The sequence below is a fragment of the Equus asinus genome, chromosome 15, assembly GCF_041296235.1.
Source record: "Equus asinus isolate D_3611 breed Donkey chromosome 15, EquAss-T2T_v2, whole genome shotgun sequence".
NCBI lineage: Eukaryota > Metazoa > Chordata > Mammalia > Perissodactyla > Equidae > Equus > Equus asinus.
In genome coordinates, this window is record NC_091804.1 from 31,548,906 (window position 1) to 31,570,066 (window position 21,161).

A 21,161-nucleotide genomic window follows, 5' to 3' on the forward strand; every position below is an offset into this window, starting at 1 on the left:
ATCGCTCAAGTTTACGACACGCCACATGCAGGTTGCAGACCTACCATCATCCGTAATGGGTTGTTTTTATTTTCCATTTATAGGGGAGGCTGAGTTACTACCTGTGGTCACGGAGGCCATTAAACTGCTCCAGGGGCTGAGATTTACATATCGGCCACGTGACCTGCAACAAGCTCAGAGGGGAAAAAAAAAAAAAGGACATTTACAATCTAATTAGAGCTGGTGATTGATACACAGGGACAGCAGAGAGCAGCCTTATCAACCCCAAAAAGCCATGAAAGCCCACCCACAGTGTACTGCAGGTGATAACAATGTGGAGCCCAGACCCGGATGCTGGAAGGAAGGACCACAAGATGAGGAAGAGGCTCAGAACATGTGGATGCACTGCCCCACCCCCCATGGGCCAGGGAGGGCTGGGAAGTTGGTGGGGAGGAAGCAGGGATGGGAGGTCCTTCTCTCCTCTCCACCACTGTCTCCAATTAATGTAGTCATTAAGTCTATTACCTGAACAAAGGTTGCTGACAACTAGCTAATAACATGCTGCAGCCTCCGCAGCTTTCATCCCAAGATCTCAAAACACGTTATAAATAATTAAATGTTATTATTTAGCGATTTATGTAATCAAAGAACTTTACAACCACCCCTTTTTTTTCTTTCAGTGCACACAGCTCAGCACCATGATCTCAAATGAGGAAACCAAGGCACAGAGAGAAGCCAGGTGAACTGGCTAAGGTCATCTGACCCCTCCTCATGCCTCTTGGTGCCCACCCACACTCTCCCTTCCCCATGGGCTCAAGGACCACCCCTCAGCCTGACTCCACTCCCAAGCACAATTCTGTGAATATTCACTGCTGGAAACATCCTCGTTCGTCCTGGGACAGAGGAAGGGATCCCCCAGGACAAACCAGCCACCTTCCGTCCTCGCCTCGAGCTTGACCTCCTTTTAACATTGGAACCCTCCATGTTGAACACGGTCGCAAAGTGTGCCCTTTCTTCATGTGGTTTAGTAAAGGGACTGGTTTTGATCACAACGAGCAAAGTACAAGTTTCTACCCAGCGTCCAAAAGCCAGTGCCCTCTGCATCCATTTAGATGCTGGCTGCTGAAAGCTATCATTTCCTATTTCCTGTGACTAACTTGTGTTAGGAGCTAAATTCACAAGTGTGTGTGCAGGATCTTACATCCAAGGAAACGTTTCATCATCACCTGCCGACAGGGCTGTAGAGCCCCAGCCAGGATCCACTCAGACCAAGGGCCGTGGGAAGCTGCGAGTGAGAGTGTAAGCCATTGTGGACCCCTGCCCTGCACAGGCCAAGGCACGGGGTATCATTAAGTGATTAAGGCTCCCACCATGGGCCTCGGACTGACCTCTGCCAGGATACAGGTATTGCGGATCAACTTTATGATCACTTATCTGTCTCCTCCAGCAGCCTAAGCTCCTTATCTCAGGATCTTGCCTACAGTTCCTTAATACTCTGATGAATGCTGTACGGTAATTATGATTATCCTCATTTCACAGATGTGGAAACCAGGGCTCAGGATTTACCCAAAGCCACATGGATAGTAAACGCCCTAATCATGATGAGACTCAGTTTCTTTGGCCCTAAGTTTCATGTTCTTCTCACAATCCTCCAGTAAACCCAGTGTCTAGTCCTTCTGACTAATAGTCAGAGTATCCATCTGACTACTTCACACTCCCAAACTCACCTTGGCACCCGTGCTCTGGAGGATCAAGGCCGTGGCCATTGCGTACAAAGCAAAAAAGAGAATTGACAAATACCCATCTTAGACATCCAAACTAGAATATCTGAAGATGAAGGAGAATTCTTATTATCATCATAATTGCCAACACAGATAAAATCAACTAGATCATGCCAGATTTCTTCACTGCCTAGAGTACATCTAGCTGTAGCTGCACATACGTGAAATTACAACAGGTCTTAGCCAACTATCTTGCCTTTAAGAATGAAGCAACTGTGTTTTGTCCATAATCTGTGCCTCATTTTCATTTGTTAAATATTTATGGAGTACCAGGGATGTGCCAAGCCTTGTGTTGGATGTCAGGATGACATGGATGCTTGAGACAGTCCCCACCCTTGGGAAGTTCCTGAGAAGCCATGGCAGACAGCTCCCAGGTGGAGGGCACTGGGACAGGAGAAGGAAGGTGGGGGAATCATGCAAGTCCTGGGAAGACAAGTCAAAACTGCAATGAGGATAAAGCTAGCCACCGACTCTGAGGCCACCGAGCAGAATAAAGGGGACTTCAAGGGGTTAAATTTCTCTTTTCCCTCCTCGGGGTTTGAGGTGACCACCATTAAAATCTTCCTATAATGACTAGCAGTCTACATGGGCAGGTGACTATCATACTGGCTTTCATGTGCCTGCCATTTTGGCCACACCTCTGCTCCCTGCCAGGGTGGGCACATTAGGCTCTTTTATTCATCCCCATGATGATGTTCCCCCTGGGCTGGGGAGAACCCCCTTCTCACCAAGGGATACATTGTTGGGCGTCCTGTCAAACGAGGGGCCTTCCTTACTTAGGATAAAGTCTAACAGCATCCTATCTTGGGTCTTGGGGACCCAGGCACAGGTTATTCTGAGGCTAGATTGGCTGACAGCCAGTGTCACCTCCTATTAACACTCAACCTGGGCATCTGGAAGCTCACCTACCTCAGGGTGAGTCTATTAATTTATTTTTTTTAATCTACAAAAATCTGAATCTAAAAGGTTGACAACAGCATTTGATGCCCGTATCCAAGAGTCTTACTCCTGGTGCACTGGAGCCTCTGCTTGCCCATCGGTCCTAGAAGGCAGGCACCTCAGGGTCTCATGCAAATTAGGGCCCTTGCAGCCACCCCAGAGATGCCAGAAAGCCCCAGGTGGGCACACCCGTGAGCACCATGCCATCTCTGATGCTTGCATTCTCACAACCTGCTGGGCAACTGATTTGACACCAAATAATTCCCTGAATTGTGAGCCATTGAGACACTGGGGAAATGGAGCTAAGATGAAGTGGGCAGTGGGGCAGTCACCTGGCTCCTTCAAGTAGGAACAGTACCTACTGCCGTGCCTGTGTTAATCAGTCAGACTCTGCGGTGTGCAGTGGACTGTTGGTCATCATTGCTCTGCTGCAATGTCAGTTGAGAGGATTAGAATTCAACATCTAATTCTATTTCAGGAATGCATTGGTATAGACAGAAGAGCAGAGTGATAGAGGACCGTCGGCCCTGCTAGCCATTAGCTGGGCCTTGAGAGAGACAATAAGTCCCCAAAGAAGTCAATTCTTGACAACAATCACGGGTGTCAATAACGGATCAGACTCTGCTGGGCCTTGGGAAGCCAATGAGGCCAACACGCTCCCTCTGCCTGAGAAACTCATATCAAGTGGGAGGAGAATGCAACTGAGTTAGCAGATCCTCATAGCGAAGAGGCTCAAAAAAGTGCAGTGAACCAAGAACTATCAGAGGCACAAAAGAGAGGGCTGAAAATTCCATCTGTGAAATCTGAAAGGCGTCTGAGAGGAGGTGACTTCTGAGGTGGGCTTTGAAGGATAAGTAGGAGATCATCAGAGAAATGAGAATCTTCAGAGAGGCAGCATAACGCAATGCTCAAAGTCACGGACTGTGGAGTCGGACTTTGTGGGATTATAGGTTAGGCCAGTTACTACCTTGGTGAGTGAGACAGGTTACTCTAATGTCTCCATGCCTCAGTTTCCCCACCTTCAAAGTATGACTGTTCTGACTATTAAATTACACAATCTATGGCAAAGCACTTGACACAGTGCCTAGGAACTGGCAGGTGTCCAAAAACTGTCAGCGATTGTCATTATGAGCAGAAGGAAAGGTGGGAGAGATGAGCAGGTCAGGGTGGCTTGGGGCTCTGGTACAAAATGAAGGGTGGTAACTGTCCAGCTTAGGCTTTTGGTGTTTATCACATAATCAGCGGGGAGAACCAAATGGCTTCTGACCAGAAGGACACCACACTTGGCTGGATTGGAGACCATGAGCCTGGATGCAGAGACACCACAGAGGAGCCACTGACTTTGGGGCTTATACAGGAGGATGGAGAAGGGGGGGATTCTGAAGATATTAAGAGGTGGCACCAACTGGTTTTGGTGACTGTGATGGTTAGTTTTATGGGTCAGTTTGGCTGGGCTATAGTCCCCAGTTATTTAATCAAATGCTAATCTAGGAGTTGCTGTGAAGGTATTTTGTAGATGTGATTAAAGTCCATAATCAGATGACTTTTAGTACAGCAGACTATCCTGTACAATTTGAGTCGGCCTGATTCGATCAATTGAAAAGCCTCCAGAGAAGAGCTAATGTTTCCCTGAAGAGGAAAGTCTGCTCCTGGACAGAAGCTCCAGCCCATGAGAGTTCCAGCCTGCCCTATGGATTTTGGACTGGCCAAGCCAGCCCCACCATCACGTCAGCCAATTCCTTACAAAAAATCTTAATACTATCTCCTACTACTTCTGTTTCTCTGGTTGAACCCTGACTTATACAGTAACTGATTAAAAGAAGAGGTAAAAGAAATCACAGTGGTCCTAGAGATTCTTCACAAAGCCTCAGCTATACGGTTTTTGCCTCATCCTTGTGCCAAAGTCCATAAAAATCTCCTTTTTATGCGCCTGCCTTTTCTGGACAAAGCAACATTCCTGCCTCAGTTGGCAACTCTATAGAGCAGATCGCGGAAGTTCAGACTTATTGACTCTGACATATGGATCTCCCTCCCGGGTTGGGTTTTTCGGTTTTGTTTTGTTCCTATAATATATATGGTTTTATATGGTTCCTTTGATGTTGGGCTGACTCTTTTATCTCCCCAGGAAAAACTTGTCCCCCCTGCAGTTTCTTTTAATCTACAAAAATCACTGACAACAGCTGCAGCTCGGGAAGCCTTCTGCGAAGAGGCAGGCTAAGCAGAGGGAGCGAGCGTGGACACGGAGAGAGAACCGGGAACAGCAGTGTGTTTCTCTGAGGCCCCCACGTTATGTGTTGGGAGCTCTCTGCGTGCCTCCTAGACCTTGCGTTCCAGAATACGTGGCTAATGAATGAGGAGGGGAGATGTGGACTCTGATCACTGTGCAGGTTTATCTCAGTTACCAGCTACTTTAATCCCTGCAACAGACTGGTCCAGTAAAGACCCTAATCTTTATTTAGCAATTGAGGTACCCAAAGCTCAGAGGTTGGGTTCCCTGGAAGCAGACCCTGAGACAAATTTTCCTTATTGTGATACAATTTCAAATGTAAAGAAAAGTTGCAATAGCAGTATAATAAGTAACTATATATCCTCTATCCAGACCTGCTGATTGTTACATTTTGTTCTGTTTGCCTTATTATATCTCTCTCTCTCTTTCTCTTTTTTTTTTTTTTTTTTTTTTTTTGCTGAGGAAGATTCGCCCTGAGCTAACATCTGTGCCAGTCTTCCTCTATTTTGTATGTGGGTTTCCACCACAGCATGGCTGCTGATGAGTGGTGTAGGTCTGCACCCCGGAACATAACCTGGGCCGCTGAAGTGGAGCATGCCTAAAGCAACCACTAGGCCACCAGGCCAGCCCATCTCTCTATTTTTTATGAATCATTCAAAAGTAAATTGGAGACATTATGCACCTTTACTATTATATAGTTTGCCATTTAAGCCCTAAGAACAAAGACATTCTTTTACATAAGCATGGGTCAGTTATCAAAATCACAAAATTTAACGCTGTTACAATACTATTACCTGCACAGTCTATATCCAAGTTTTGTCAGTTGTCTCAATAGTCTTTTGTAACTATTTATTTTTCCCAGTTCAAGATCTCATCCAGGACCATGCAGCATTAATTATCATGTCTCTTTAGTCTCCTTTAAATGGAAACATCTCCTCAGTCTTTCTCTGCATTTCTTGACTTTGATGTTTTTGAAAAGTATTGGCCAGGCTTTTTATAAATCCATCAAATTTGCTTTGTCTGAGACAAAGATGGTTGAAAGTGCTCCCAGCAAGAAGTGGTGGGTTGGTGAGAAGAAAGACCAGGAAGGGAAGGAGGTCAGCAAGGAGCATTATGAAGCGAAGACCCCAGAGGGTGAATCTGGCTCAGCCCCAAGGCGAAGCTTGGCAAATAGTGTGGGTCACACCTCAGAGTTGTCCCAGTGGAGGAACAAGCTGCAGAATATACACCCCCTGCACCAGCATCACTTTCAGCTCCAGCTCTCCGTGCACGCAAGCTAAGGGAGGGGGTTCCTGCAGCCAGAGGGCACACATGCTGGCTGTTGACTGGTACATACAAAAGCAGTAAAGGGATCTGGGGGAATAAAGTTGGTGCACTGACAGTGTATGCTGCAAAGAGTTTGACTTACCCAGAATCACATGACAGACAAGGGACAGATTTAGAATTCCAGCAAGCTCCATGCCATTGACCCACACTCCATCACCTCCCTGGAGAATTATAATCAACCAGAAGCCTTGGAGAATCCCATGGCCGAGAAAGACAAGATGTCAGGCATCGTTATTTTGCTGGAGAAATGAGATATTAAAACCAAATTTAAAGCAGAGTCACATTGTCTCTGCATTTTTTATTGTATATGGTTGGTTTTTATTTACTTACCTTTTTCTATGATTTTTAAATGTTGTACAAGTTAATAGCCACATGATGATTGATAAGAAAAATGACCAAAGTACAGAACATTCATGTCTCCAGGGTACTCAGGTGACTGGACAGCACAGTGTCTGAGATCTTGGGCTCCGGTGCCAGACCACCTGGGTCCAAGCCCTGACTATGCCAGTCACTAGCTGTGTCACCTCTCAGAAGATCTGCTCAGCATCGGTAAGAGATAATAACAGTGCCAACCTTCAGGGTTGGTTGACAGTCAGATGGGACAAGGTTTATAAAGCTCTTAGCATAGTGTCCAACACATGTTGAGTCCTCTACAAACGTTAACTGTTTTGTTAACATCCTTGATTGACCACGGGGTGTGGTGGGTCTGCCTTGCTCCCAGCTGATTCACCTTCATCGCCACCCCTCTCAATCACTGTTCAGCAAGACCCTGCCCGGCACAGTAGTTGCCTACGAAGTATTCCATAAGGAGTTGGCAAGAACAGTGAGAATATCCAGCTACAGGTCAGTTGAGACAAAAGTGGGGTCAGGGAGGTAGAACCCACAAGACAAAGCTTTAAGGACGTGGAGAACTGGGCTGGTCATACCCAAGACAGCACCCCTTGCTCAATCTTCATTCTCTCAGTGAAGGATCTGCCCAGACATGAAAAGCCTTGTGAAAAAACACAAAACCTCATCAGATCCTTCTTCCACACTTCACTCCCCTCCTCAGTGCCTCTCAGTGGCTCCCCATTATCCTGGAACTAAAGAAGAAATTCTAAAGGGTCTCCAAGGGTCTTCACGTGCTAGCTCTCACCTTCCTCTCCAAAGCCATCTGCTGTCACCTCCACCTGCAGTCACCACCCAACACATTCTCCTCTGAACTGTTCTTCCTGAACCACTTGCCTTTTCCCAAACACATCGTGCAGGGTTGCCCCTCTGAGCCTCTGCACAATTTTTCCTCTTTCCGTAAGAAAATTCCTTACTGTGGTAAGCAGATTCTAAGATGGTTCCCAATGACCCCACCTTCTGATACCCTTGTCCTTGTGTAACTCTTCCCTTTGAATGTGGACTGGACCTAGTAACTTGCTTCTCATGGGAAAAATAATGGGATGTCACTTCTGAGATAATGTTGTAAAAAGACTCTGGCTTCTGTCTGCTTCATCCTTTCTTGCTTTCAAGTTCTGGTGAAAGCCAGCTTCTATGTTGTGGAGATGCCCATGGGGCAAGGAACTGAGGGAGGCCTCTGTCCAACAGCCAGTGAGGAATTGAGATCCCCCCCGCCCAGTCCAACAGTCCATAAGGAATTGAATCCTGCCAACATCCACTGAGTGAACTCGGAAGGGCATCCTCCCCAAGTTGAGCCTTCAGATGAAACCTAAGAAGCAGCCAACACCCTGTGATTGGAGTCTTCTGAGAGACTCTGAGCCAGAGGACTCAGGTAATCCATGGCCTGACTCTGACCCACAGAAACCATGAGATAATAGATGTTTAGGTTTTAGGACTCTATGTTTGGGGCAATTTGTTACCTAGCAATAGATAAATAATACATATACCTTTCAACCCAGCAAAGTCATATTCATTTACTCAAGTATTACTTGTCCTTGGAGGTCTTCTGTGGTTTCCTGTCCTTGACTTTGGCTGGGCTGGGTAGCCCTCTTGAGTGCTGCCACAGTACCCTGTGTTTCTACCATCACAGTTCCAAACACACAACACTATAATTTCCTGGAAACTTGTCAACCTCTCCCTCTGAAATGTGAGTCCTTTGGACCCATGGACTATAACTCATTCATCTCTATAGCCCCTGAAACAAGCCCAGCCCTGACACTCAATAATACTAATACCTAACATTTATCGAGTATTTACTGTATGCCAAGCTAAATTTGCTTTTCAAACTTTATCTCACGGAAGTCTTCCAACCAAGCATTATTATGCCCATTTTACTGATGAAAACCCTGAGGTTCAGAAAGGTTGCCCAAGATGCTAATATATGGCACAGCTGGAACCTGAACCCAAGCAGTGTGGCTCCGGAGTTTCACTTACGTGTGGTAAGCGCTTGTTGACTGACTGACCAACTAGAGACCTGCTATGTGGCCATAGGATTAACAACAGACCCAACATTACTGGCCATTCATGTGTCTGCCACACAGAGGAGCGAGAGCCCCACAGAGCTTCAGAGATTAGTTGGGAGTAGCCAAGTCAAGACAGAGAACAGCTGGGTTTGGATTTCCTGGAAAGCCTGGGCCAGAGGCCAAGACTGAATGCAAGGAGCAAAGTTGAGTGGCTGGGTTAGGTCAACAAGCCCATGGGGAGCTGCCCAGGGGTCAGTGTCCCTGAGCCAGACAAGGCCACAGCAGGGACCAGGGGCTGGGAGACAGCCATCCAGGAGACCAGGATCTCTGAAAGCTCATGAGTATTTATTCATCCCATCAATTCCGATACTTGTTGAGCACCTACTATGTGTCAGATACTGTCTAGGATGGGAGATACAGCAATAAATGCATCAGACAAAATTCCTTGTCCCAGTTGAGTTTATATTCTAGTGGGAGTGGAGAAACAGGCAGACAATTAAAATAAATATGTATATCCCAAAGTAGAAGGTTTTAAGTGCTATAGAAATAAAGCTAGAAAGTGGAGGTGGGGGCAGGGCATGAGGGGAGATGTGGATGCATTTAATGGGAAGATTATCTCACGTGGAAAATGTAAAGAGCTTGGGCAACAAATGTTAGTGCAATGATTCCCACCATGAGAAGGGCGAGAGTCTTAATTTGTCCCAACATTGGTTCAACAAGCTTTAAGGGGGATACCCTGTCTTTAGGATTCAGTATCAGGATTCAGTGACTCAAGCTCATGAGTATCAATTCTGGGTTGGTTCCAGTGGAAAAAAGATTTCCAAGCAATGTGGGGGCCTCTGGTGGGATATGGGCAGCCACAAATTTCAAGGAGGTCTTCTCTGTGGGTACAAATACCAGGGAGCAGATGTATAGAAAGAAAGTCTAGAGTTCCACCTAAGTCAGCAGGACACAAGCCAACAGCTGGGACTCTGTGTGATGGCAGATCCAGATGCCAGGCTCCAATCCCATCAGGCAGGAGGTGTGCTGGTCAAGAGAGCAGAGGCAGAAGCTGAGACATGGAAATGGACAGACTGAGGCAAGGAATGTCAACCTGGGGCCCACTAACAACATGAGTGACTCTGGCTGAGACCTCCAACAGCTGAGATGAGGCAACAAGAGCTCCAAGACAGTAAGTATACAGATGAAGGAAGCATGCCCCCAGGATTCCAACTGGGTCCATGTGACTCCAACCCATGCTCCCTCTATGAGGCCATGGGCCATGCAGCCTCCAGCCCACGTTCCTCATCTGTAAAATGGGTTCATTCACGCCTACCTCACAAAGTTGCTGTGAGATTTCAACTAGAATCTACAAAGTCCTCGGCACAGGACCTGGACCACTGAGCAAGTGCTGGCAGGCAGTAGCAACAGACACAGCATCATCCGTCAGCCTTTCTGAGAAACCCTGCTCATGTCCTTGAGAAAAAAAAAAAATCAAGGCAGGAAGAAAGTGGGCATCCTTGGGAAGCCTTAGTTCCTTCTCCCCAAGAGGGAAGCCACTCCCTGGCTCCTGAGAGCTCACAGCTCTAACCAGACAGGTGCTTATTGGTGAGAATGAGGGCTGTGCACAAGCCAGGAGCATTTGTTCAAGAATTAAAAGTCAGCCCGGATGGCCCTGCTATTAAACTCCCTGTGGGTGAGCTGGGTTAACGGTGGGGTCTCTTGTGATAAGCCATTAATCTCCACGTGTAATGCAAGAGCTGTACAACTTACTTCAGCCCTAATCTCCCATGAGTTACAGCCTCTTCTGTGATTCATAAAACAAATCAATCACAGCTCCCGGGCTCTCATCTATTTATTACTGCTTTTTAAATGCTCAGAGAGGGAAAACCCAAAGGATGTTATTCATCCCTTCCCCAGCTCAGCCGACTTCCACAAGCTGCAGGAAAATGGACTCTATGCCCCTGCTCATGTCACAGACTAAGGTTAGTTGAATTCTGAGACTTACAAGGAGCCGATGATTTTGCATCCATAGCATCTGAAGGAGGTACCTCTCACTTACCTTAGGGTCTGAGAGCATAGATCTGACTGGGTGGCAAGCCTGGTCATCACCAACTTATATCTGGAAGGCTTATCAATGGAGTGGATTTAAAGCACAGCCACAAATTCTTTGATGCTCCTCCCATTGAGAGGCAGATCTGTGCTCCCTCTCCTTGAATCTGGGTGGGCTTGTAACTGTTTCAATCAATAGGGTATGGCAGACATAATGCCATGTGACTTCCAAGGCTTCTCATGAAAGACCACGCAGTTTCCATCTCACCCTCTGGAACACTGCTGCATGTAAGGAATCATGCCCTAGTGGAAATATGCAGAACCAGCTGACTCCAGCTTCCAGCCATGCCTGCCAAGGTGCCAGACAACTTAATGAAGCCAATCATGGAACTGGACTCTCCAGCCCCTGCCATTCAAGTCACCTCCCGCTCTTTGTGTCTTCCCAGCTGAGGTCTCAGTCATCAGGAGGCAGCATCAAGCCGTCTTCGCTGTGCCCTCTCTGAATTCCCAATCCACAGAATCCCTGAGCATAATAAAATGGTTATTTTCTATATCACTGAGCTTGGGGTGGTTTGTTACACAGCACTCAGAACTGTAACAGTAAACCAGGAAGCATGGCCGAAGCTGGAAGACAGGGGAAGAACTCACTATGTGCCTGCTCACTGCCAGTCACTTTGCATATTTCATTGTTTCCAACAGTCCTTACCAAAATCCTACAAGGTGGGCACTATTGTCCCCTTCCTCCAATTAAAGCCTTCTAATAGTATTCTAATAGTAATTTTTAATAGTAAAAGTCCAAACTCTTTACGTTAGTCCAGCAGAGAGTATCCGACTTAAGCATGCATCAGAATCACCTGCAGGGCCCACTCTTAGAGTTCCTGACCCAGTCGTGGGGTAGACTCAAGAACATGCATTTCTAACAAGTTCTCAGCTGGTGCTGATGCTGCTGATCCAGGGGCCACCTTTTGAGAATCACTGGCCTGGGGGATGCAGTAGATTTTGTCTTATGCTCCCCTTTTCCCAATCTAACTCCTGCTCACCCTACCCAAGCCACAAAGACCCTCTCTGGGATCTAAAAACCACTAGACTGTTTCCTGCTTTCAGAGCCTTATTGCTCAGGATGTCCCTCAACCTGGCCCACTCTCCCAGTCCTAGACCCCTTCTCATCCTCCAGGGTTCTGGTTAGTGCTGTCTCCTAAAACAGCTCTTCCCTCTGCACCCCCTAAGGATGTCTCACCTCATTGCCTTCTATCACTGCTTGCCATCTGTTTACTTCTTAGCACCATCCAACATGCAGCGGGAATTTATGGCTCTGTTTATTTGTTGGGGTATCTCTGTGTACATGTGTGAGAGTTTCTATTTCCACCTTCAGAGTGTAGGCTTCTTCCATGCAGACTCTACCTTAATCACCACAGTAACCCTCCTGCACAGCTCAGTGTCTGTCACATGGTAGGTGCTGCGAAAATGCATGTTAAATAGTTGGATTGCTTTATTTCATTCTCATGATAACCCTGTGAGGAAGGGACCATTAAGCCCATTTTGCAGATGGGGAAACAGAGGTCCAAAGAGGTGAAGTCATGTGTCCAAGGTCAAACAGCTAGGTATTGAACCCAAGTCTGTGGACTCCAAAAGTCTTCACCAACACTCTCTGCATATCTTTGTGGGAGAATAGAGGAGCAGGGCTACTGAGGGGAAAAGGTCTGGATGAAGGTGCTGGAGAACACAAATGGGCAAGCTAAGGAGGCAGGAGGGTCAGCTGGCATAGAACCGGCCTCCCCGTGGAGTCAGGACGCCGCTGCCCTGGAGCACTGTGGAGTGGTTGCAATTCTGCCTTTAGACCTGATGGCATTTCCACCCCCACCCCACCAGACTCTCCTCTTCTGGTCTCTCATTGGTCTGGGCAGTAGGTGGAGCAGACCAGGACCCTGCGAATGGGCAAGGTTCAGGGCAAAGGTCACCAACACAGGGCAAAAATGGGGGGAGGGGCAGAACTAAGGCGGGCTGGGAACAGAACAGCACCACCAATTAAACCTGATTCCAAAAGCCAAGTTTCCACGGTCAAAGGTCTTAAGCTCTGTGGCACGGATTTCACTACCGGTTGTGCAATGACCACCCTGGGCTTGCGCCAGGGGGCTGTGGTCCGGGGGTCAAGGCCCCTCTGGGACTGCAACCCAGCCTCTTGCCCGCAGCCTCATGCTGTCTGGGCAGCAGTTGTGAAATGCAGGCATTCTCCTGGAGACCTTGGAGGGAGAAGACCTCCTACAGAGACTCCTGCAGGCAGAAGAGAGGGAGAGAAGGAGGTGTGGCCTCAGCCTCCGGCTCCCAGGTCTAAGCACCAGTCACACAGGCGCAGGAATGGCAGAAAGGGAGTACCAGGTGTGAGCTTCAGGGAGGATGAGGCCTTCCATAGGGGCCTGGTGAGAGAACGCGGTGATGGACAGCTGCACAGTTAACCCCCAGAGCACCCCAAGAGAGTAGATGCTCCCAGAAAGCGATGTATCTCTCATAAGCAGCCTGGAGATCCCTTTCTCCTTCTATAGACCAACTTAGAAGCCAGACCTGCTAACAAGGGCCCAGAGGCTCTGACCCAAAGGCAAAGAGAAGATTTGAAAAGACATTGCTGATCCTCTGTGTGTGTGTGTGTGTGTGTGTGCACATGTACAGGTGTACCTGTGTGCAGGTGCACATTCACAAAACAGGAGGAAGAGGAAGGAGAGGGTGGAGGATGGGACGAAAATTGCATCCATCCCAGTAGATGCCAAAAATGGTCACTAAGGAGCAAAGACTAGTTCAAATCTATCATGAATCTCTGGTTGATATTTATTGAACATTACCCTGGGCCAAGCATTGTTTTGGGCACTCGGGACACTAGGAAATGGCACAGACATGAGGCCCTGGCTTCATGAAGCTTACAGTGTGATGGGAAAAACAGGCGATAATGGATACTGATGAGTGAGGCTCACAGAAGGAAGGAAGGAACAGTGCAGCATGAGAATGTCAACGGGAGGGCTCTTGCAGTCTGGGGCATCAGGGAAGCCTCCCTGAGGAATGAGGTTTGAGAGGACAATTGAAGGATGAGTAGAAATTAATTAGGAAAGTGGCCGGGATGCAGGACAGAGGGGTTAAGTTCTTCTGATGGAGAGCAGAGAGCATGAGAGAACAGGAGATGGCATGAGATGGAACCAAGACAAATTAGAAAGAGTCTTAAGGAAATAAAAGGAGTAATTATTACTCTAAAGCACACACTCAAACTGCTTTAACAAAATGTTGCCTTAATTATATCTACCTTAATGAACAGATAAAAACAGTTTCTAATTAGTTCTGTAATTGGCTATGTGAAAACAGATGTGTCTTTGGGTTCTAAAGCATGTGGTCCTAGAGAGCTGTCACATCCTAGAGTCTGGTAGACATCTTTTCCTCATGGGTTCTGCAAAGGAAGACTTTATCCTAGCCTTCCCTGGATTTGAGATCAAAAAAAATTAAAAAGAGCATTTACTCTAGATGTGAGCAGCTCTGCATACGACAGAGAGACAGAGAATGGGGTTCAAATCCCACTCCTGTCCCTCACAAGCTCTGTGACCTTGGGAAATTTCTTTGCCCTCTCTAAGACTCATCTCTAAAATGGGACGGTAATAGTAGCTGCTTCATGGAGTTGTGATGAGGACTATAGGAGCTCACACACACAAAGTGTGTAGCACAGTGACAGGCTCATAGAAAACATTCAGTAAATGCTGATGGCTACGTGGATCCATGCATGTTATAATTCGCTATTGCTGGCCTAACAAATTACTCTGAACCTAGGATCTTAATAATACATTTTTATTATCTTATAATTCTGTGGGTTAGAAGTCTGACTTGGGTCTCACAGGGGTGTAGTCCAGGTTCCTTCTAGTAGCTGCAGGACAGAATCTGTGTTCCTGCTTTTTCTAGCTTCTGGAGTCCCCCTCATTCTTTGACTGGTGGCCCTTTCTTCCATCTTCCAAGCCAGCAGTGTTGCCTCTCTCTGACAATTCTTCCCTGGCCACCTCTACCTCTGACCATAGCCAGGAAATGTTCTCCAATTTTAAGGACATACGTGATTAGATTGGACTCATCTGGATAATCCAGGATACTCTCTCCATCCCAAGGTCATGACCCTTAATCACAACTGGGAAGTACCTTTTGTCGCATAAGGTACCAGATTCACAGGTTACAGAAATTAGGACATGGGCAGCTTTAGAGGACCATTTTTCTGCCTATCACACAAGTATATATTACTTGCAATTTTTTTTGTAAAAAGTTAATGAGACGTTAGTCCTCACAACTACATACGTCGACTCTTCCCCTCCTCTTCTCTTCCTGTACCCTCTTCCAGTTTCTTGAATGTTTCTGCAAATGAGTTCCTCCCAATGTCAAGTATAAATCCATTGGACAGCTATTTTAAAACCTTGGGAGCTCCTAATTCCCCTTACTTTTGGAGCTTCCTGCATCATGAAAACCACATTAAAATATATCCACATCCTATACCGAATATAATTTCTATGTAACTATAGGAGTTGAGTTGGATTGAACTAATTTCCATAATGTTATGTTTGATATACATTTACTTAAACTCTCATTCTTATATTTTGCAGTTTTCTTTGCTTTTCCAGATCTGAGATATTTTCATAGATCCCTGAAAAGCTCATAAATCCATAAACACTGCACTTTAAGGACTCAGTCAATCAAAGGCCCCAAATGAAGGGGTATTCCTCTGAGGCAGGGTTGGTGGGAGCAAAAGAAAGAGCAGGAGAAAATGAGAGGGAAGAAGGAGAGAGAGAGAGAGAAGAAGGAAGGAAAAAAGGGAGGGAGGTTGGAAAGGAGGAAAGGAAGGAAGGAAAAAAGGAAGGAAGGAAGGAAAGAAGGAGGGAGGAGGGAAAGAGGGAGGTAGGGAGGAAGGAAAGAAGAAAAAAAGGAAGAAAGGAAAAGAGGCAAGGAAGAAGGGAAGGAAGGAAGGAAGGAAGGGAAAAGAGGGCAGGAAGGAAGGAGGGAAGGAAGAAAGGAAAGGAGAGAAGGAAGGAGGGAGGGAGGGAGGGAAGAAGGAAGGAAGGAAACTTGGTTCCTTCTTAATGTTTTCTTAGTATGAAAACACAACAACCCCTTTCTCTTCCAGTGGCAGAATCCACAGATCGCCCGTGAGTACAAAAACTTCTTATTCCTCTCAAGTAATTCCATCGAGTCAGTTGTTTATTCATTTATTCAAAATATATTTCCTTTGCATCTATTAAGGGCCCATTCCCACACCATGCACTGGGAACATGATGAATTAGACCCGTCTCCACCTCAAAGATCTCCCAGTCCAGTTGGGAATAGTTATGAACACGAGTGGACACACATCAGCTTTGCTTGGGAGCGAGACGGCCCAGTGTCTGGGAACCTATTGTCATAGAGAATGACTAGATTTTTTTTTTACCAGATCTTTAAGAGCCTTGAGAAAAATTCAGTTCTTTAGCTGACTCCTTTGCCATATTTTGGTATAATTTACATGCAGTGAAATGCATAGATTTTAATTTTAACTGAATATGCACACTTTCAATTTTAACCAAAACCCATAGAACTTCCCCATCGCCCCAGAAAGTTCCCCGTGCCCTTTACCAATAAATCCACCTTCCCCTAGAAGCCACCACTGCTCTGATTTCTTCCCCATTAGTTAGCTTTGCCTGTTCTAGAACTCCACATAAATGGAATCATCCAGATGAATGCTTTTGTGTCTGGCTCCTTTTCCTCAGCATGATTTTTTTTTTAAGACTCACACATGTTGTTGTGTGTATCACTGATCTATTTATTTTTATTGCTGAGTTGTATACCTCTGCATAAATAGACCATAGCTTTTCATCCATTCTCCTGTTGATGAATATTTGGGGCTATTTCCGGTGTCAGGCTATAGTGCTTAAGGCTGCTATGAACATTTTTTGTAAAAAGCTTTTTTTGGATACACATTTTCATGTCTTTCAGATAAATACCAAGACATGGAATTACGAGGTCATAGGGTAGACGCACATTTAACTCTTTAAAGTCAAATGATTTTCCAAGTTTTCAATATTTTTCCAAGTTCCCCACTAATCTACCATTTATCCTCCCACCTGGGAGCGTCCAGATGCTCCCCAGCCCGACCAACTTTCTGTCTTGTCTTTCTCATCTTTTTTGCTCTGCACATTCCGGAAACTCAGCTCAGGACCCTGTACTTTTTTTTTTATCTTAAATGGGAATGTTTAATCTAGACTGCAAAGAATGCTTCGCTGAGCCTCTGCACCCCTATGATTGTATTTAAAAGTGTGTGTATATTTTTGGGAGTCCATTTTTCTGAATGAAGGAACCACACTTTCAAAAACCAAAGAAGCACTACTCTAAGAAAGAGATTGACTTTGCAAAACAATTCTTAAGAAGCACGGGGCCTCACTAGATTCTAAGACGGGAACCAGACCCAGAATGCAACCCACAGCTACCTCTGCAGAGTGACTAGGGTGGTGGGAAGGAGAGTCAGCCCCTCCCAGCAGGAGCCTCTTTAAGGCTGATCTGAAACTTGCTCCTTTAGGACGAAGTCTTGCCAAGACTGCAGGTTGACAATGCGCCATCGCTTCTCGGAAAGTAAGAAAGAGCCCCTCCCCAGCCACACCCATGGGCATTCCTCCTCATAGTCTGGCTGCCCTACAAAGATAAACTATGACAAAACCATCCTTTCCCCAGAGAACCTCCAGCCCCCAAATTGTCTCCCCAGACAGCTTCAGTATCACCCCAGACCAACCAATGACTGAAATCCACAGATATCCCTTCATCTTCAAGGACCCCAAATATCCCCTCAAAATGGACCTTCTAAGACCTTAGAAGTCCTGTCTGGATAAAGATGCTTCTCCCTGCCATAAAAGTACCTAGTTCTGCCGTGTCCAATACTAGCCACATGTGGCTACTGAGTACTTGAAATGTGGCTGGTCCAAATTGAAGTGCGTTGAATGAAAAAAAAAATAAAATATCATCAATAATTTTATATTGATTATGTATTGAAAAGATAATATTTTGGGATGATTGGGTTAAGTTGAATGCATTATTAAGATTAATTTGACTTAGGGGCAGCCCCATGGCCGAGTGGTTAAGTTGGCACACTCCGCTTCAGCGGCCCAGGATTTTCGCCAGTTCAGACCCTGGGGGTGGCCCTAGTACCGCTCTTCAAGCCATGCTGAGGTGGCGTCCCACATAGCAGAGCCAGAAGGACCTGCAACTAGAATATACAATTATGTACTGGGGGCTTCAGGAAGAAGAAGAAGGAAAATAAAATTAATTTCACCTGTTTCTTTTTTGAATACAGTTACTAGAAAATTTAAAATTGTATATATGGTTTGCATTATATTTCTGTTGTATACTCAGGTCTAGCTTATTCTGCTCCATATGAACATATTTCCTAAACCCAGGCCAGCTCCACATGGCCACATCACAGTAGACCGGACCCCCTGGGACCCCACGCTTGTAGGAACCTGGGCAGAACCTCCAATAGTCCTTAACACTGGGTCTAAAAGGGCTGACACCAGTCCCTGTGGCCTGGCCAGGTTCACAGGCCTGAGCTGGCTACTGCCTGTCCCCAGCCCCAGCCCAACCCTGAGCCCCAAAGAAGCCAGCAGCCTTGTGCCAAAATGACGAAGAGACGGCCACATTCAGTGATGCAGCATCCAGTGCTGAAACTAATCACTTAAGAGCCAGTGGCACCCAGGGAGGGTCACCAACCTGGCAAATTCCTGGGAAGCGGGACTTGCAGTTTTTAAAATCAAGACCATCCTAGGCAAACCGGAATGAGCTGGTCACCCTGCCCCCAGGTGTGCACACTAGACCTGATCCTCAGGGGCCCTGGAGCAGGCCAACCTTCCCACCCCCAAGCAAGCCCTGGGATGTGTGAGGATGTGCGGGGCACATATGAAAATTCCACCGCTGCAGCCCTCAGCTGCCACTGCTCCTCTAACCCAGGAGAACCAAAAGTCTCAAGCCACACTCCCTGAGGCAGGAGCAAGAGAAGAGGAGGCAGTCCTTTGGCTGTGCTGGGGATCACACTCCTTCTTCAACGCCTCCTCTGAGCTGTCTGTGTGATAGATCATCGAGCGTCCCTGTGCTCCCTAGGGGCGGGGTCAGGGCTGGAGGCAGCCAGGCTCACTGTTTACTCCGCCAGCCTCCTCTCTGTGGGATAGGGGACCTGCTCACTCCCTCTCCTTCAGCTGGGTCATCAGCCCTAGGCTTTGCCCCCAGAAGGCACGGGTGGGGGCGTTTCTTGGGCTGAGGCCAAGGAAGGGGCTTTCTGGCTCCAGATTCGTTCACAGTCAGACAGTACTGACCTAGGGATCATCCGTCTCTGAGTCTCCTTTCAGCACATAACAGTGTCTTCAACTCTAAGTCACTCAAGGAGCGGACAGGAGGGGACAAAAACTCACCCACTCTTCTGCTTCTCTGTGGACTTGGAGACTAGCGAGGCTGACGTCCAGGTGAGGAGAACAAGCAGAGTTTCATTCATCCATTCAAATATTCACGGTGCACCAGGGATGTGCCAGGTACTGAGAAAGGTCCTGGAAACACAGCCCCTGCCCTCACGAGGCTTGCAGTCTAATAGGGGAAACAAATAATAAAGGATTCATTACAAAAATAAAAATAAAAAATGTGATGAGAGTTATGGACTCTTCTGCTACGGAAGGAGAAGACCTGGGTGCTGTGAGAACATATACCCAGGATCTAGCCCAGTCTGGGCAATCCTGGAGGACTTTCCTGAGGAAGTGACTTTTATGTCAAGACCCAGAAATAAGCAAGAGTTAATGTACATTTAACTCTGTGCTCTTGATTCTCAAGGAGGGGGACTCAAGGAACAGGCAGCAAAGTCTGGACTGGTCCTCGCATTGCGGTGCTGGGTTAGACTTACTTCGTGGCTGACACACTCAGGCCTCAGTGCAGAGCCTAGGCCATCCCCAGTCAGGACTGATTCTAGGAACTGGGGTGAGAGTCCAGAGGAAGCCGGGGCCCCAGGCATGGCTGAGTAGAAAGTGGCCTCAGTAAAGAGCACAGAGCTCAGATTAAGACTTTGGGCTCTACGGTCCAACCAATCTGAATTTGAATTTTAGGATCACCCTCCACTATTCCTCGATCAGCTCTCTGAGTCTCAATTTCCTCGTCCGTAAAGTGAGGGTAAAATAGCCCCTATTTCATAAAGTTGTTGTGAGAATTTTAAAAGACGATACATGGGGAGAGCCAAGCATAGTGTACATAGTAAGAACTAGATAAAAAGTGAAATTTTTCTGCTTTAAATTATTAGTGCTCCAGTGGAAAAAAAAGATTCAAAGTGCTGTGGGAACTGACTGCCTCCTATCATTTATCTTACAGGAACAATTATTTAAAAGAAACTCTCAAACTGGCAAAATGCCACATTGTGTCTCAGGGGAGAAATATTGGAACTGAGCCTCACAGGGTGGATATTTGACTTGCAAAGATCAAGGAGAGGTTTCCAGGCAGAGGAGGAGTGTGAAGAAAGGCACGAAGACCGAAATGGGTGGGGCACGTGTAGGAGCAGCCCCGGAGCGCCCGAGGGGAGAGGAGATGGGGGAGCACCCGGCTCAGGGGCTGGGCAGGGTGCCGCAGAAGGACTTGCAAGGCCAGGCTAAGTTTTGACTTCATCCTACAGGCGATGGCCAGGCTAGTGGAGATTTTGGAGCTGGTCAATGATTTGTTGGGCTTTGCATAGGCAGAATGGAGATTGTCTGTGAAAGAAAAACACCACGCAAGGGATCAAGGAGGAGGCTGATATGAGCATCTGGAGCAAGAGTCGGCAAAGTTTCTATAAAAATCCCCATCACCAGCACACTCAGTGCTATTTTTTGGCCTCGTGCCTTGGCATACACTATTCTCTCTCCCTAGAATTCCAACAGATTTACCCTCCGAAATTAACCGAGTCATTCATTCATTCAACTAATATTTATGAAACACTTACTCTGTGTCAAGCCCATAATCCCCACTCTGCTGAAATTGATGGTCTAGTGCAAGAGTCAGCAAACTTTCTCTGTAAAGGGCTGGAGAGTAAATATTTTAGGTTTTGTGGGTCAAGGGTCTGTCTCTGTTGCAAATACTGGACTCTGCTGTCATAAAGCAAAGCTGCCCATAGACACTATGTAAATGAATGAGCCTGGTTATGTTTCAATAAAACTTTATTTATAAAAACAGGCAGTGGGCCACATTTGGCCCAAGGACTGGTTGACCCCAAAAGAAACATAATGTGAGACACAAACATGAGCCATTGCATATTTAAATTACATATGTAATTTAAAATTTTCTAGTAGGTTCATTTTAAAAAGTAAAAAGAAATGGGTAAAATTAATTTTAATAATATATTTTATTTAATCTGACATATCCAAAATATTACCGTTTTGACCTGCAATCAACATAAAAACTTATGAATGAGTTATTTCCCATTAGTTTTTTATACTAGATCTTTGAAATCCAGTGTGCATT